The sequence below is a fragment of the Trichechus manatus genome, unplaced genomic scaffold (genome assembly GCF_000243295.1).
Source record: "Trichechus manatus latirostris isolate Lorelei unplaced genomic scaffold, TriManLat1.0 scaffold00243, whole genome shotgun sequence".
NCBI lineage: Eukaryota > Metazoa > Chordata > Mammalia > Sirenia > Trichechidae > Trichechus > Trichechus manatus.
The window spans coordinates 1,838,853-1,845,470 of NW_004444179.1; the positions used below are offsets into that span (position 1 = coordinate 1,838,853).

Below are 6,618 nucleotides of genomic sequence, written 5' to 3' on the forward strand. Positions count from 1 at the left end.
AAATTTGCAGATGTGATTAAGAATATTGAGATGGGGATGTTGTTGTTAGGTGCCGTCAAGTCAGTTCCCACTAGTGGCAACCCTATGAGCAACAGAAGGAAACACTACCCGGTCCTGCGCCATCGTCACAATCATTGCTATGCTTGAGTTCATTGTTGTAGCCACTGTGTTAATCCATTTCATTGAGGGTCTTCCTCTCTTTCATTGACACTGTACTTTACCAAGCATGATGTCCTTCTCCAGGGGCTGGTCTCCCCTGAAAACATGCTCAAAGTACGTGAGACCAAGTTTTGCCATCCTTGCTTGTAAGGAGCATTCCGGCTGTACTTTTTCCAAGACAGGTTTGTTCATTCTTCTGGTAATCCATGGTATATTATCCTGAATTACCTGAGTGGACCCTAAAATTCAATCACAAGTGTCCTTATAACAGAAAGACAGAGGAAGATTTGACAGCAGAAGAAGGTACTGTGAACACTGAAACAAATTGCTATGATGTTGATTTTGAAAATGGAGCAAGGAACCATGAATCAAGGAATGTAAGGAATACCGCTTTAGAACCTGGAAAAGGTGAGAAAACAGATTTTCTTTAGAGCCTCTGGAGGGAGAGTATCCCTGCTAACACCTTGTTTTGGCCAAAGTGATTTTGCCTTTACGGCGTTAAGAATTGCAAGAGAATAAATGTGTGTTGTTTTAAGCCATCAAGTATGTGGTAATTAGCAGCCATAGGAAAATAATACAGTTGCCCATGAGACATCCAAGTGGCAATAAGTAGATTGGAGTGTGTATGAATCTGGTGTTTAAACAGTAGGTTCAGGCTGGAAGTAAAATTTGGAAGTTTTCAGCACACGGAAGGGATTTAAACTGTGGGACTATATGAGATCAACTCAGAAGTGTATGCAGTAGAAGTAATGGTCCAAGGACTGAGTCCTGTGACTCTACAACTTGTAGAGTTTGTAAGATGAGAACAAGTTTAAAAAGCAAACTGAGAAGCAGCAACCAGTAACGTAAAAAGAAAGCCAAGAGTAAACGGTTTCCTAACTGAAATGTCAGTAGTTCGAAACCACCAGTGGCAGGAGACAGATGTGGCAGTCAGCTTCAGTAGAGATTTACAACCTTGGAAACCCTGTGGGGTCATTATGAGTCAGAATTGGCCGCGGGCAGAGGCCAAATGAAGTATATGTTTCAAGCAGGAGGGTGTAACCTACTTGCATCAAGGGCTGTTGCCATGTAATATTAGGACTGAGAATTAGTCATTGGGTTTAACGATGTGGAATTCACTGATTCAGTGAAATGGTGTGAACAAAGCCTAAGTGAGATATGGAAGAGATAATGAGGGTCTGGTTAGGACAGCAAATAGAGACAACTTTTTGAATGAGTTTTGCTGGGAAAAAAGCAAAGAAATGGAGAGAGATGTGAGATCAAAGGATTCTTTTAAGATGTGAAATTTTACAGCATATTTGTATGCTGATAGGAATGATCTAGTAGAAATAAAAAACAACAATGTGTAGAGAGGGAAATATTTGTAACTGAAAAAGTCTTAAGGATGCAAGAGATGAGATCCAATGTCCAAATGGAACAGTGGTCTTAGCTAAGAAAGAGACAGTTGAATACGGCCAAATGTTGCACCATCAGTTACAATGTTAGGTACCTTAGATATTTATCACATCTTTATATCAAATTTATGATAGAATTTTATAAATAAAAATATGCGGGTCAGTATACTTCTGTGAACCCCAAATTCTTAATCTGCATACCTGGGATAAATCTTAACTCCTTATGCTGTGAGGATTAAATTAGAGGTATCAAATTGATTATTGTTGGATAAATGGTAGATATTCAAGCATTGATAAACGTTATTTCTATTGTTATTGCTACCAGAATGTTTCTTAAATGGGATAAGACAAAATTATCAGATATCAGAAAGTCTGGATTATGAGGATAGATTTTTGAAATGTTCACCGGTATAAACCTTGAAATACCACGGGTAGTGGCAGGAGGTCTTGTGCTTGAATGGGGTGACTGATATGAAGAAGGCTAGCTCATTTCACATCTTCCCAAACTTTTGAGACCATTTTGCATCAGAATCCTGCCGCCTAAATAGCGGATATGCGCAACTCCTGACTTTGAGACATCCACAATTTCCCTTGATTTATCTTTTTACAAGTAGGGTGACCTAATCTAAGTCCTTTCTGTCTTAATTCACAAAGGTGAAAGAGCAGGCAGTGAGGGTGGTTGAAAACTCTTTTTCCCCCTCTCTTCACCTGCTATTTCCCTTTCCTCACATCCCATTCACTCTTTATACATTTCCACCCTGACTGCTATCACCATGCTCAACTGAAACTGTTCCTTGTTAAAGTGACCGGTGACTCTAAGTAGCTAAATTGAAATGACTATTGTTAGTTCTCACCTTCCTGACCTTCCAGCAGTGACCCTGTCAGCCACTCCTTGATCTATGAAACCTCCCCACTTGGCTTCTGGGAGGCCATGATCTCCTGCCTTTCCTCCTACCTCCATGACTGCCTTGTCAAACGTCACAATTTCAGCAAACACTGAATGATTGATTGGCAACTCATTTCTCTTTGGACACCTTAAATGCATATAAGAAGTATGATTTATTTCTACAAGTATGACTATTTCTGTTCCTCTCAAGGTAAAGAGAATATTTCATACATAGTTTTGCTTCTTTTTTTTAATGTGATAACATGAGCATTTTAGAATTCCCTTCTTTCTATACGCTTTTTCCTCAGAGAGAAAGTGATCATCACCTAAGGACCATTAAACATCGTTTATGGATGAACAAACTCTAAATGCATATGTCCAAATTGTTTGCTGTAAACTCTAGACTAACCACTCAAGAGGATAATTTCTGTCTCACAGGTACCCAAAACAAGCAAACAAAAAAAAAGGATTGAGCTTTTATGTAAAAACTATATATTTTTTAGAATGTATGCTTCTATCTTGCTGATTTTATCAATAAATTATATAATAAATATATTATATTTATATTATGTTATAAATAAGGAGACTTGGTGGCATACGGGTTAGGGCTCAGCTGCTACCCAAAAGGTCGGCAGTTTGAATCGGCAGTTCAAACTCACCAGCTGTTCAGCGGAAGAAAGATGTGGCAGTCTGCTTCTATAAAGATTACAGCTTTTGAAATCCCAAGGGGCAGTTCTACTCTGTCCTATAGGGTCACTATGAGTAGGAACCCCTTTGATGGCAATGGGGTTCTTCAACAGGATTTTATAAATATATCTCTATCAACTATAATTATATTATTTTCATGAAGCACCTAGAATATAATATTTTTAAAACACAGACATGATCATTTGCTTAAAACTTTTAAATATCTTCCCATTGTACTTCAAATCAAATCCAAACTCTACATCCAGGCCTAAATGCTCTTCGTCCCATCCAGGCTGCCTCTTGTAGGCCTCTCTCTGCATCCACTATACTGTAGCCACATTGAACATGTGAAACTCATTTTCTTTTTCAGGAAACACATGTGCTATTTATTCTTTTACCTACAACCCTCTTCTCTATTCTTTTTACATTGCTGGTTTCTTATCATTATTCAAGTCTCATGTTAAATGTTATCTCTTCTGAGAAAACACCGTTAATGTTGGTCTCCCCCATCATTATCAAACTCTTTACCTTCTTTGTTTCCTACGTAGCATTTACCAAAATTTTAATTATGTATAACTCAGGCTTTCTCTCTATTATCTCCATGCACACACACACACACACACCGGTGTTGAAAGAGCCATGGACCAGAGAGCCTAGGAGCTGTGTATCCCACTCATAAACCAGCATAACTCATACCTGGCACAAGATAGACAAACCAAAATATTTTGAAAGAATCAGTGCATGAAATATTGGCACTCTTTCTAATCAAGCGAAATCAAGTTTTTTATGTGTAAGCAAAGTTTGATTAGTAAATATCAGAAATAACTCCACCATAGTTTAACTTGGTTTCATGAGTACTCAAACATTATGTTGCTTTGTATGTATATTACACCTTAGCTTTGACATACTGATTTTTCATCTTATGATCCAGAGAGAAAAGTACCTATATTGGAGGGGAAAAATGTCCAAGCTCTGTATAATATTTTATCAAATAACATTTATTCTAAATTTTATTTGAGAATAACGTTTTTCAGTGTACTACACAACTCAAAAAGGAGAATTATATTAAATATCATACAGTTAAAGTTTAGGATCGAATTCATTTTTGAATCTTCTAGCAAAACCAGAATATTCTTAGGTTTATTTCATAGGAACCGTGTATTTGCAAAACTTTCAGTGAACATAGGTTTTCTTTCTAAATATCAAGAAATGCATCATGGTTTGATTATAACCCAGCTTACCGCAGTTGTTCATTCTTTAATAATAAGATTAGTTTTGCCGATACTTAAAAATCATTTTGCAGCTAATGTAACACTTTTGGGATAGGCAACAATACTTCCCTGAAAATGCTTATATATTAAACTACCATAAAATTGACAATTTTATTTTTGCTGCAGATGTCTGTTTTGATTTAGAAAGTCGTAATGGCTTAATAGTATCATTAAAATAACCATGTTAGTTCATAAAAAATGTAAAATAATAGACTCCAATTGTAGTTTTAAGTCCTTCAAAACTATTTTCAAAGAAGACTTAAAAAAATAATCAACTTACTCTAAGTTAACTTTTCCCAAGTAAAAATATTTGTCCAAAATAGCATCATGCTCTTGCCACAGTAAGACTGTTAATCTGTCAGCCACTGCCCATTGAATAACTAAGATTGCACATACAAAAACGTCATATTGTAATTTCATGGCTCTTCTTGAACAAAGAAAATCTGATTGATTGCAATCATTTACACAGCCATAGAAGAGAATAATATATATTAAAAAAAATCAAATATATCATTTTAGGCTTCTATCTACAAAGTTTGGAGAAGTGAACTAAAATGAGAAATTCTGCACGCCTTCCAGATTGCATAAAGCAGCTGTGACTTCAGATTCCACACTTCATCTTTCATTTTGATGAACATTCGTTTGATCTCTGGAAAGAAATATATTTATAATTTCCAAAAGAACTGCCTCAGAGGTAAGTGGTATCCAAATATTGTTCTGTGGAGATAAAATTATACAATGTTAGTATTTGGCTGTGGATTGATGATGCATTACACAAGAATATACAGACATCATTCCTATAAAACTTGTAACATTATGGTTTAGGGACTATTTAACCTTTAACACAAATCATTTTTATTTTCTCACTGGAATTTAAAGCAGTTTATTCTGTTATATTGTATTTCTTTTAGTCTCCCCATTTTCCCTGCTCTATGCTCACTGAAAATTTTGTCTTTGGCAAGCTGTAAAAGAAGAAAAGAATAAGGAACATGATTTCAAAGCAAAGCAAACTGGGAAAGATGAAGAAACAATTTACTGAGCAAGTCCATTTTTAGTGTAAATGAATTTAAATCCATATCAGCAAAAGGTTAATACATAAAGATATAAATTGCTTTATGTTTTATTTTGTTTTTATTCTGGAGGTCTCGTGGCATAGTGGTTAAGAGCGCGGCTGCTAACCAAAAGATCGGCAATTAAAATCCACCAGCCACTCCTTGGAAACCCTATGGAACAGTTCTACTCTGTCCTATAGGGTTGCTATGAGTCAGAATAGACTCCACAGCAACAAGTTTTTTTGTTGTTGTTGTTGTTTTTTGTTTTTTTATTCTGATGAGTTCTACCAGATAAGTCTAAGAGTAAATAATAATAAACAGACATTATAGAAACTAAACATATTGGCTTTATCCAGGTATCTTCCCTATTCAATCTTGAAGATTGTCCTATTAGAATTACTTGAAGGCATGACACTGACAGAGTGTAAAGAGAAACAACAGACTCTAAGTGATCCTGAAAATATGAGAAAGAAAGGGGAGAGTGTGGGAAATAAGTTAATTTTGAAAATAATCTGACTTCAATGACAAATTTGAGTCTTCATGTTGCTTATATGTGGTGGAGATATGTACTTTCCTCAAGCAGGTCTCCAAATGTACTGCACACGGGTCAGACTTAAGGTGTCTTTTCTTCCCACCCTGACAATAACATTGTCGTTGGCACATTGTGCCAAAGAGAAATATAAAAGAATAAAATGTTTTGAGTTATATAGGGACAACACAAATGATTTGTATTAAAGGTTCAATAGTCCCTGAACTATAATGTTACAAGTTTTATGGGAATGATGTCTCTGTGTGCTTGCTCAATGCATCATCACTTCGCTGCCAAGCACTATAACATTGTACATTTCTATTTCTTTCTTATTTATTTATTTATTTATTTTTTTAATTGTACTTCAGGTGAAGGCTTACAGAACAAATAGTTTCTCGTGAAACAGAAGTACACATGTTGTTTTATAACATTGGTTAACAACCCCACAACATATCAACCCTCTAACTTCTCAACCTCTTTTTTTGTTTGGTGAAAATACACATAGCCGAAGATACACCATGTCAAAAATTTCTACACGCACAGTTCAGTGACATTGACTATGCTCTTCTAATTGTGCTGTTATTCTCACTTAAGATGAAGGCTTACAGAACAAAATAGTTTCTCATTTAACAGTTACTAC

At 35.7% G+C, this 6,618-nt stretch overlaps 1 pseudogene; it reads left to right on the forward strand.

Moving 5' to 3' along the window:
• Nucleotides 1-365: 365 nt before the first annotated feature.
• The window catches only part of LOC101361230 (ras-related protein Rab-2B pseudogene), a 110,188-nt pseudogene continuing 103,935 nt past the window's right edge, over nt 366-6,618 (forward strand).